This window comes from Anastrepha ludens, chromosome 6, assembly GCF_028408465.1.
Source record: "Anastrepha ludens isolate Willacy chromosome 6, idAnaLude1.1, whole genome shotgun sequence".
NCBI classification, from domain to species: Eukaryota; Metazoa; Arthropoda; class Insecta; order Diptera; family Tephritidae; genus Anastrepha; species Anastrepha ludens.
Genome location: NC_071502.1, coordinates 293,091 through 305,180, shown reverse-complemented (window position 1 = coordinate 305,180; position 12,090 = coordinate 293,091). Strand labels below are relative to the sequence as shown.

The 12,090-nt window shown below is 36.5% G+C and overlaps 1 protein-coding gene across 4 annotated transcripts in view; it reads left to right on the top strand.

Annotated features, from left to right (window-relative positions):
- Positions 1 to 554: 554 nt before the first annotated feature.
- Positions 555 to 12,090, top strand: part of LOC128867712 (uncharacterized) — a 52,858-nt gene continuing 41,322 nt past the window's right edge. For all 4 annotated transcript variants that reach the window (XR_008455010.1, XR_008455009.1, XR_008455008.1 and 1 more), the window contains exon 1: positions 555 to 790. The gene's annotated coding sequence lies outside the window, so the exon portion shown is untranslated. The remainder of the gene's footprint in view (positions 791 to 12,090) is intronic.

Sequence of the window (12,090 nt, the reverse complement as noted above, 5' to 3'; positions counted from 1 at the left end):
ATTGCTGCTAGATAGAAAGCATACGTCTATCCATACATATGTACATGTATGCGTATTTATCTATGTGTTTATACTGGTTCGAGACACGTCCCCTAACTTTCGCTCAGGTACCAGCGAACATCAACTAGCCTTAAATCAGGAATCAAGCAACAACCACCCAAAAAACGTCAGTCGGCCTTAGTCAATACAGAAATATGGAAATGCATATACGTAAATATGTATGTGTGTGTGGAAGTCCGCGAAACGGTTTGACACGACGAACACCTTCGTTTGTCAGCACACCATATTTCGTCTGCTACGCAACTCGATGCCAGTGCTTGGACACTGCGCCAATGGCGACTGTTTCTGTTGTAAATATTGTTCCTGCTATTTTATGTTGCTGTAGTTGTAATTGCTGCTTGCTGTTTGCTGACAGAGTTACGCTACTTCGGGTTCTTCATCGATGTTGTTTTTGTGTTATTGTCCCTTTGTTGTCGACACAACGATTTACACGTTGTGGTAATATAAAAGCAAACCCTGACAGTCAACAGTTTTCATTCCGTTTAGTGCAGTGCAGTCGCGTAGTACGAAGGAATCAGCACTCCAACAGGTGTTCCTTCTTCCAATTCAATCTTTCAAATACGGGTAACAACAATTTAATTCGCCAGGAGCGCTCAAGCCGCCAAGAAAAAGAATTACAAAAGTTTATGTTTTTATTTCAAAAATATTTTGTGCAAAAATAAATTTTTTCCAAAGGAAGTAGGAGTGACGAAAAAAATCACACCTTTAACAAGCGGAAGTAAAACTAGATGTGAGTTTCATTAAAACTATAGACTTTTTATATATTTTTTAGTGAAGAAGGCCATATGTATGTACAGTTGGTGCATCGAGTAAATGCATTGAGAAGTAACATGAATACATTTGTGTGTGTGTTTTTTTAATTTTAATCATTTCATCGTGGTATATAAAATATCACCCATCGGCGACTATCGCAATCAGTGTAATCAAATAGTTTGTTTTAACAGCGCTTCTTCTTCAGCATGCAACCACGAATTTCCGGATGCATTTTTAGCATTAAAAAATCATCTGCTGCTCAAGATTCATTATTATGACAAATAAGTAGTATGATTGCGTTCTTGCATTTTAATATAGATTTATGCTGTTCATATTAAGTATTTTGATGGATTCTTTTAATTTCACTTGAAGGTTAAAAGGCTAGAAGTAAAAATAAAACGCAGTTATGAAAAACGAAACAGAAATTTCTCAAAATCACTCAAATACTTGCACTGTGAGTTACAAATTTCTCCTTAAACAATTCATTTTTTCCGAAATCAAAATAGCAAATGAAATCAATGAGCTATCAAAGCATGTAGAGGTTTATTCCATATAGTCCGCTTCTGAAACTAACGAAGTAACTTATAAATTAAACAAACTTATAATATTAGAGGGGCGAACGAAAATTGGATCTATTTGAGGCGAGGAGCAATAATATATGCATTAAGATTTGGCGACTTGTATTAGGCCGTTATCGAGATATCCGAATTTTTCCAAAAGTGACTGTGCCACGGTCCCTTTTTCAAAATTTTACTACCATTGTATTTATTTATTTGGGTTCATCATTTTTGCAAATTTTAATAATTGTTATTCATTTGTCCTTTTTGAAAATTGCTTTTATGTGACAAGTGGGCGTGGTTGTTAACCGATTTCGCCTATTTTCAATACCAAACTACCATGAACGTAGTGCTAGAAGGGTATCTAGTTTCATTGAGCTTTTATTTCAGCGCTGCCATGCTTCTGGGCAGTGTGTTCACAGTTAATAATTATTTGAGAAGCTACGGCAGAGGAAAATTAGTAAAAATTGAAAATAACGTACATACGTATGAATTTTCTTTTATTCGGATTTGAAACAATCGAGAACATAACTCATTATGTAAAAAGGCTTAAAGATGTGCCAATGTCACTAATTTTCAACCAAAACTAGGTGAAATGTGAAAAATGAAAGAAATGAAAAGTATGGTATAATTTTAGAAGACATTTTGTTTTACTTGAATTTGAATTGATTTCAAAATTTAGCTAAATTTTTTATAAGTTATCTTGTGCTATATTTGTGTGCCTACATCAATAATTTCTAGCTCGAGAAAGGTGATTGGCAGAAAAATTAAGACAAGTCAAAAAATATTTATGAAAATTAGTGTAAAAGTGCTGAGACCTATGTACTTATACAAACATATACAAAATGCAAATATATATATTACTAAATAAGTGAGGTTTTATGAAAACATTCAATATGCTTACAATGATGCCAAAAAGATAACTTATCATTTGTAAGCATGGCTCTTAATTGAACAAACTGATTTTTAGAGCAATGTTAATACAGTCGAACTTCCATATAGTGAATTCGCACGGGACCTGAAAATCACTTCACTATATAGAAACTTCATTATAAAGAAACATTGATTTTTTATGTAACTTTATTTAAAATAATCAGTGAGTTTGGTTTGAATTACAGTCTTCCATTTTTCATTTTCAATAAAAGCTTCCAAATCATGTAGAGAGTTGAAAACATTAATCGGCACGTCACTCCTCATTTCCACAAAGGTTCTAATTACGCTAATGGATGAAGCAGCTTGTATCAACGTAGGTAATGCCTCCTCAGTTTCTGCCAATTCTTCAACGGTCAAATCGTGTTCATCGTTATCTGAAATAATATTTACACATTAAATTTTTATTTGACTATAAAAAGATAAATGCTTACCAGGTTCAGCTGGACTTTCAAAAATGCTGTTGAGAATATCTTTTTCGGATGGGTTGTCCCAAGTCTGCACACCATTATCAACATTTACGTAGTCATCAAACGATGCTTCGATATTTGCTACTTTTTTAAATGAAGACTGTAAAGCAGCCAAATCCGATATTGAAAGAAGGTCCTTTTCATCCCAATGCTCAAATGGAATCTGCATAGCATCTTTTGAAAATCCAGCCTTTTTAAAACAGTTGGCAATTGTTTCTGGTTTAACATAGACATTCCATACATTGCTAAGATTTCGAACTGCTTGCAGCAAGTCTATGGCCATAACAGAATTTCCCTCATCCACTTGAGTCAATATATTCGTTAAAATTCGTTTTCTGTAATGTGGTTTCATGTTGTAGATAATGCCTTGGTCTATTAGTTGCAGTAACGAAGTCATGTTGGGAGGAAAATAAGCGAGATGAATGTTTCTCAACTTGTCTCTTACATCTTTAGGGTGGACAGTGCAGTTATCAACAAAAAACAACACCTTTCTGTTTTGATCACAAAATTTTTTGTCGAGTTTTACAATCCATTTCGTAAAAATCTCACTGGTCATCCATGCTTTTTTGTTAAACTCATAATCGACACCTAAAGATTTTATCCCCTTGAAGTACCTCGGATTTTTGGCCTTTCCGATTACCAGCAATTTTATCTTTTCTGATCCTGTCATATTGCTTCCCACCAGGACAGTTATTCTCTCCTTGCTTTGCTTCCCACCAAAGCATTTTTCATTTTTGAATGCCAGTGTTTTAGTTGGCAAGCATTTGAAAAACAAAGCAGTCTCGTCGGCATTAAAAATGTCGTTAATGTTGTAATTTTCAATTAATTTCGGTAAGACGTTCGTTACCCATTCATCATGGTTTTCTATGTTGGCGTCAGCACTTTCCCCACATAATGTCTTTTGAATAACGCCATGCCGACTTTTGAACTTGTCTAACCAACCTGTACTTGCCTCAAATTCGTGGTGTCCTAGTGCTTCCGCAAAATCTTTGGCCTTTTGCTTCAATAATGGTCCAGATAAAGGGAGATTCTTACCACGTGCAACGACTAACCATTTCAGCATTGCTTCATCAATATCCTCAAAATGACAAGGTCGAAGTCTTTTGCGTTTGGTATTTACTGCCAAATCCTCCGCATTTTTTAAAATCACTTCCTTATTTTTTAAAATATTTGATAAAGTGCTGGGAAGAACTCCGAATTCATTGGCAATATCTTTTTTTTTTTTTTTTCCTTCATTAACTTTGTTAATCATTAAAAACTTTTTTTCAAGCGAAATGCTGCTTCGATGCGTCATTTTAACTTCAATCACTGAATAAAACTGTAATAGCTCAGCTCTTTCTGTTTTAATTTTGGGATTCCCCTCATTACAGATTGTCCACATCTAACCGTAATTTTTTTCAACAGAAAACTTTTGAAAAAATTCACTATATGGAGACAAAAACTTAGGACGCTTGAATTTCCAGCTGTAAAATTTGTTCATTATATAGAAAACTTCACTATATAGAAATTCATTATAAGGAGACAAAAATACACCGAAAGTAGAACGAAAAAGCAGTGTCTTCGAAACCAGTTCATTATAAGGAGAGCTTCATTATATGGAAGTTCACTGTAGAGAAGTTCGACTGTAATATCTTTTCTAGTTTGCCTCCGTTTGTATATAATCTTTGTAATATGAGGAAATTTACTTATATTTATTACTCTGTTATTTTGCTTGTTTGCTTGCTTGTTTGTTTGCTTGTTATTTGTTTGTTTGCTACCGTCATAGCCGTAGTGATAACTTTTTCTAATAACGGTCGCCTCTCGGCAGGTAATGTTAAGGCTCCGAGTGTATTTCTGTCATGGATATGCTTCTCATAAAAATCCATCTGCAGTACAGAGGCAACATAAAAATATAGGCCACTCCATTTGTGGACCATTATGATATGAAGTACACCACAAATTGGAGGAGGAACTTGATCCAACACCCAATAAAGGGTGTATGCGCCAATTATATAAATTGCAAAAAAACCTAATCACGCTTGGTTGTACAATTTTTGTCTCCAAACACAGCGGCAGTAAGCCATCCCCTTAATCAAGGCATAGTTTAAAACTTACTTTTACAACATTCGCTTCGCTACACAGTCTCAGGTGTTGTCAAAATATATCAATGTACTTGAGGCTGCCTATATTTAAACATTTTGGGAAGAAGTAAAATAAACAACAATCCAAAACTTCTTCCGTAAAGCACGATTTTTGAAAATTGATGAGAGTCAGAAGATGATTTTGCTCCTGGTATTTGCTTAAATTCGGTAAGGTCTCGATTTGGCAAATAATTTCAACGGGTGTTTCCAAGTCGATCAAAATGTTTGCACTGAAAGCAACAAATAAAAAAGAAGAACAAAACGACAATATGGCCATAATTGATTCAACAGAAGAATCGTGCAACGAGACGTTAAAACCGGTTGAGTGTTTGAAACAACTGTCAAAAATGATTTTTTAGTTTTTCAACATATCAAAAATATCGGGAATCATCAATGATAAGCCACAAACTATTAAAAAAAATTTCAAAGTAGTATTATATATATTAAATAATAATATATATAAGGTCGGGTCGATTTGTGGGGAGGCAAAAAAATCGTCCATTGCTCTGTGAAAATCATATTCTAGGGATCAAAATAAGAAACTTTGCCGAAGGAACCATACCTCTAAAACGAATTCTAATGTCCCCCAATTTGGGTCGAACTTTTCAGTTTCTTTTCTATAACTCACTTAAATTAATTTTTTCATTTACATATGTTCTGACTAAATAAATTTCTTAAGAGAAAAAATAGATATTATTATAAATAAATAATAAATATTATTATGAATAAATAAAAATAAAGAAAAAACATAGCCATTTAGCTGATCTTTTCATGTAAAGGCCAAAAATGGTGATATTTTAAAATTCGTTTTAGAGGTATGGTTCCTTCGGCAAAGTTTCTTATTTTGATCCATAGAACACGATTTTCACAGAGCAAAGAGCGATTTTTAAATCGACTCGCCCTAATATATATATATAATTGGTGCGTACACCCGTTTTGGGTGTTTGGCCCCGCTCCACCATCTATTTGTGGCGTGCGTCTTGATATTGTTCCACAAATGGAGGGACCTACAGTTTCAAGCCGACTCCGAACGCAGATATTTTTATGAGGAACATTTTCATGGCAGAAATACACTCGGAGGTTTGTCATTGCCTGCAGAGGGGCGATCGTTAGCAGAAAAAACTTGTTTGCTGTTAAAACTTCAAAACTTAATCTGGAGATACACTTTTTGAATTGTGGCTAATGTATCCCACAGTATTGTTTACCATATATTATATTTAAGCTTTAGCATTAGTAATGTATTTGAGTTGTACTTTAATTGATGAAAGAATGAATAAATAAATAAAACACCTTTCCCGTAAAGTTCAAATAGAAAAAAATAACAGGGAGCCATACCACTTGAATTCAATGGTTGTTGGATGGTATTCGTTTCGTTCTTGGTCGACATTTCTCGGATAATGATGACACTGTGCGACGTTGTGTTATCATGATACAAAAAGAAACAGGTTTTCCCACAAATCCGTTCTCGTTTGGCGAATTGCTTCACGTAAACGTCTGATAACGCCCAAATAATAGTCCTTATTAATGTCTGACTTTCTAGCAAAAATTCGTGGTGTACAATATATGATAGTTGAAATCCATAAAAACCATTAACATATCTTTGAAAATGAGGTTTTTTTTTATTTGGTTCATTAGGAGCTCTCCACTCACTCGCCTGATGTCTGGATTGCGTGTCCTAGTCATAAACTTACATTTCGTCTCCATGTCTGTAGCGAAAACAACGCTTCCTTTTTTTGCATAAAATTCAGGTTCTTTGGGGCCAACTTTTCAGCAACACGGCGTTAACCCAATCATTAACTACAATGTCCACAATGGATCCATAAGTAATTTATCAGGTCCTCTGCCAGCTCTCTTATGGTTATTTAGCGGTTATTGATCAACTTTTCTTTCACCTTATTGAAGTTTTCATTAGTTGCCGATATCAATGGCCTGCCACTACGTAACGACTGTTATTTTTAGAGTATTATTACCGAAACAGTTTCCCAATATTTCTAAGGTTTTCGCACCATTGAATCCATTTTCCCGCAAAATTTTATACAAACTCGTTGTTGCAAATTCAAATCCACTTTTAAAACTGTAAAAATCGAAACACGTTCATAGGTAGATTTACTCAAGACGGCGTAACGTTTGCAAATGTCAAGCAATGGATATAGATGTGGCAACTTAAACAGAAATCAGTTGACTTAGAGCTTCACCTGGCGGTTGTTTCTGGAACTTTTTGATCAAGGCATGTTCTACGGTATGTGATAGTTGACATACTTTTATTTAACATAACTTGCTGGAAAAATATTTGATTGAACTGATGTGGAATATTAATGGAATGCTAAAGAAAAAAGAAAAGAAGTACTAAATTTGGTCCGAACCGAATTTATATACCCGCACTTATTTTAATACAAGTTTTTAAATTTAATTTAATAATAATTGGCGCTTACAACCTGTATTGGGTGTTTGGCTAAGCTCCTCCTCAAATTTGTGGTGTGCATGTTGATGCTGTTCTTAATTGAGGAACCTACAGTTTTACGTTGCCTTCGAACGGCAGATGGCTTCTTGTGAAGAGACTTTAGTGTGCTCTTAAATATAATAGCGCATAATCATAGTCATGATAGCGCCAGCTCTAAATAAGTTGGATCGTACCTCAATAAAAAGTGTACTTTATCTTAGTCATAATCGAGTTAGTGTCGGTTTTTCGGTTAGAGCCACCTCTAATCTAATTATTTGAGGAAATTGAAATTACGGCAAATTTATAAAATTTGAGTTTATTAGCTATTGAAGTGCGCCGATTTTCAGTCAAAATATCGTTTGTTTTTAATATGGTCTTTCATCTTCTATTAATGTTTCACTTCAATGCTGTCATGTTCGAGCCAGTTATAATTATTTTAACGTTTGAGTCCAAGTCTGTTTTTTGTCTTGAAATGAAATGATCGTCTAGATCTCGTTTTAAGTATCCGGAATGTATCTTTGACAACAACTTTTGTGGAAGAATGTAAGAAATTGTTTGTGTTTCTTCGTACTACTAAAACCGAAGTTTTATATCAGTGAGGCTAACACACATAAAAATGATGTGGATAATTCCAGTGAGAATTGATCGTGAAACTGAGCTGTATGATCCAAGGAAATAGGCTAAACGATATCCTTAGAAATAAAGAGGAGTTTGTCTATTTAGTATTATATATACATATATAGAATTGGCGCGTATACCCTTTTTGGGTGTTTGGCCGAGCTCCTCCTCCTATTTGTGGCTTGCGTCTTGATGTCGTTCCGCAAATGGAGGGACCTACAGTTTCAAGCCCACTCCGAACGGCATATATTTTTATGAGGAGCTTTTCCATGGCAGAAATACACTCGGAGGTTTGCCATTGCCTGCCGAGGGGCGACCGCTATTAGTATTACTCTATCTAAATTGTGCTCTAACTTAGGACTATGACTATGTGTTGGGCTACTTACATCACTCGGTGTGTTGAGCGCGGATTTTCGAGTCGAGATTGAGTATAGAATTAAGTACAGCTGCAACTTCGTTACCAGAAGCACAATCAAAACCTTTGCATATTTTAAATAATTAGATAAGACGTGTGGAAGGAGAGGGTCAAAAAATGAGCTGAACAAAAAACATAAGAATAAACATGTGCTGGCAGTATAAATATGTCCATGTGTACATTTTCCCGCATGTAAAATACATATCAGTATACAATAAATATGCATGCATGTGTGCATATATGTACATAGGTGGTACACACTTCTACCAAAGCAATAAAACGTTGGACCGTTTGTAACGTGCTCTCCTGTTTTCTTTCAATTCCCCTAAACGGCCAACAACTCTCGGATATTGTAACAAGACGTGATGCAAATCTTCTTCCGTGGGTGCCAGCCAACTGAAAGCTATAAAATGTGATTTAATTAAAGATTTAAAACCTAATGAAAAATATCCATATATGCGAATATGTCTTACATATGTATTATCTAACGTATCTTATATACATATAAATGTGAAAGTGTGTTTGTTTATTTGTAGTTTATCGACTCCTAAATCGTTCGTTTGATTGCGGTGAAATTTTGGTGAATTGAATTGTAGAAGGTTTTCAAATTTATTTGGACCCGTCTACATAAGTCGTGGTGAAGACATTTATAGTCTAATTAGTTTCACAACAGAAATATGTCTTAATTGCCTATCCAAATATGTTCCTAGGAACAATGGGAGCATATATATGTATAACTGAGGAGGGTTTTCAATTAATGCTACCAAATTAGAAATTTTCAAGTTTACCGTGTAAATTTAAATGAATATAAAAAATCCATTAAATATGCGAAACCTAACTCTTGGAGAGAGTTCTGCGAATCAATTGAATCCGTGAAGGATTCTGCCATACTAAGCAAGATCTCTTCCAGGAATCTTTTTTCACGACCATTCCTGTAGAACTCTTATAAAAAGTAAAGATGGGGAGTGGGCTGAATATGCAGAAGAATTCTTATATATCCTTGAATATACTCATTTTCTGGAAAATTCTATTGCCCCATTTGACATTGTTACTCGATGTTTCCCTGAAACCTATCCTATTTTTCACAGAATCACCTGAGCAATCAATCCGGTTTAAATCTCCTGGTTCTGACGATATCATGTCTATGTTGCTTCAGAAAATAAGAACCTTGGTGGTTCCTATCCTGCATGAAATACACATGGCGTGTATCGCTCTTAATTACGTCCCCGCCAACTCGAAAAAACAGAGGTGGTTTTCATACCCAAGACAGGTCATTTATCCTAAAGGTGATTGAAAGATTGATCGGTTATCACATCCGATAGGACATTGGATTCAAGTTATCAGCTCAGCATGCTTACCTGAAGGAAGCACCGAAACAGCCTTACGTGAGGTGGTAGGGACCTGTGGAAAAATCTCTGGAAAGCAACTTTCTTTGGCGGCCTTTATAGATATACAGGTTATTTTTAATAATGTTAGGGCAGATTGAATTGTCACTGCGTCCCCACTTTGCTGTAAAGAAGTTAATGCGCTTTTCTGTTGCTGTTTACGAAGTTCTCAGTAAGTTAAATAAGGGTGGGGTTAAGGTAGTACCATACACCGATAACTTGGTCCTAATGGTATTGGGACCGTTTCACTCAGTCTGGGCGGAGACCTTGGAAGGTTCATTCGTTGTATTCAGTCGTTGGGCTACCAGTTGCAGCATCAGTGTCAACTCTGATAAAATGGAGCTGATGCTATTTATCACTTTCTTCCATCGGATGTTAAGTATCTTGGAGTGATACTTGACTTCAAACTCCATTGGCAGCTACACATTGAAAATCGGGTGAAGAAGGCCAGCATAGCTTTCTACTCCTACAAATTGGTTAAAAATCGGGACTCAAGCCACAGGTCGCTCTTCGGATGTACTACGTAGTGAGTCTACCAATTTTTACGTACGGATGCCTGGTTTATTGGGAAGCTCTTCGGATAGGCTATGATATCACTAAACTGGGGAGGGTGCAAAGGACTGCTTGTATTGGTATCACCGGAGCGCCTAAAACTTGTTCAACTGCTGCCTTTAATGTCGCTTTGCACTTATTTCCCATCGACTTTTACGTTATTTCCATCGCTGCTCAAAGTGCAATCAGTTTAGAGGAGACTGGTCTCTGGAGGCAATCTCTCAAAGGACATGATAGAATTTTTAGACGGTTAACACCGCTTTTCTTTGAACTTCGTACTGATCTCTCTATCCGCAAACTGGAGTTTGAGGGTCGTGCCAGGACAATATTTTCAAGTAGGCAGGATTGGAACGAGGGTAAAACCTGTACCGATGCTGGTACTTCTGTCTTTACTGACAGTTCCAAGATGGAGTCGGCGCATGGATTTTCTCTAAATCGGTCATCGGCATCCCCCTGACTGTTGTTAAAGGGGAATTGCACAATTTATTTCTCAGAAAACTAAAGAACAGATGGAGCTCCATTTCCTGGCGTCCTATTTCGAAAAGCCTTTGGTCCCAGTATAATATACACAGGACGCAGACAATTCTGGGGACTCATCGCCATTCGATTTCCAAACTTGCAGCTGTGTTTCCCAGACATTGGACTTGTCGATCGTCGAAAAGCTAACTTAATTCCTATTGAAGAAGCTGTGGGGACTTTTCAGAGAAGGAGGCTGTTGCGTACTTTCTTCATAAATGTCTGGGTTTGGCAGCTAGCCGATAAGGCCACTGCGTCCTCCTTTCATTGACAGCCTGGGGCAGTGCTCCATCCTAAATCCCATCAACCTTCTCCATTACATCCATAGTTTTGATCGGCTGGTAATATCTGCCCATTGGAGGTCTCAAAATGGGCTTTAGTGCTGCTTGGGGAGTGCCAGACTGGCATTCACCTATTTTACCTCTGTATATAACTGATACTAACATTCTTTGTTGAATGGAGCAGAAATACAATCGGAGGTTTGGCATTGCATACCGAGAGGCAATCGCTACTAGAGAAATGCTTTTCCACTATTTGGTTGTAAACCTAATTTGACTACGATAAATTTGAAATGTTCTGTTGAAATATATTTATTAGGATAATATTCAGGATAAAAATTAGCATGATGTTTACCCCATGTAATATGGCGAAATAAGCTTAAAAGGCAAAGTCCGAATTTATAAAACATGCGTTCGACCAGTACTCATCTATGCAACTGAAAGCCCAGCAGATGTAAGTGTAACATAACAGGCAACGATTACGGTTTAGATTGCAATCAATCACAGGACATATTCGCAGAGATCGTATGCGAAACAAAGAGATTAGAGAGATATGTGACACGCAAGACATTGTCAGGTGGAGTCGAAGACGAAGAAGGGAAGGGAAAAACCACGTACTACGCATGCCTGTCAATATACATATATATAATTGGCGGGTACACCCTTTTTGGATGTTTGGCCGAGCTCCTCCTCCTATTTGTGGCGTGCGTCTTGATGTTGTTCCACAAATGGAGGGACCTACAGGTTCAAGCCGACTCTGAACGGCAATATTTTTATGAGGAGCTTTTCCGTGGCAGAAATACACTCGGAGGTTTGCCATTGCCTGCCGAGGGGTGACCGCTATTAAAAAAAAATTTTATTAATTTTGGTGTTTCACCGAGATTCGAACCTACGTTCTCTCTGCGAATTCCGAATGGTAGTCACGCACCAACCACCAATGCACCAATAGGTTTGCCAAATCTCTATTACGGGAAAACCGAGGACTACGATGCCACC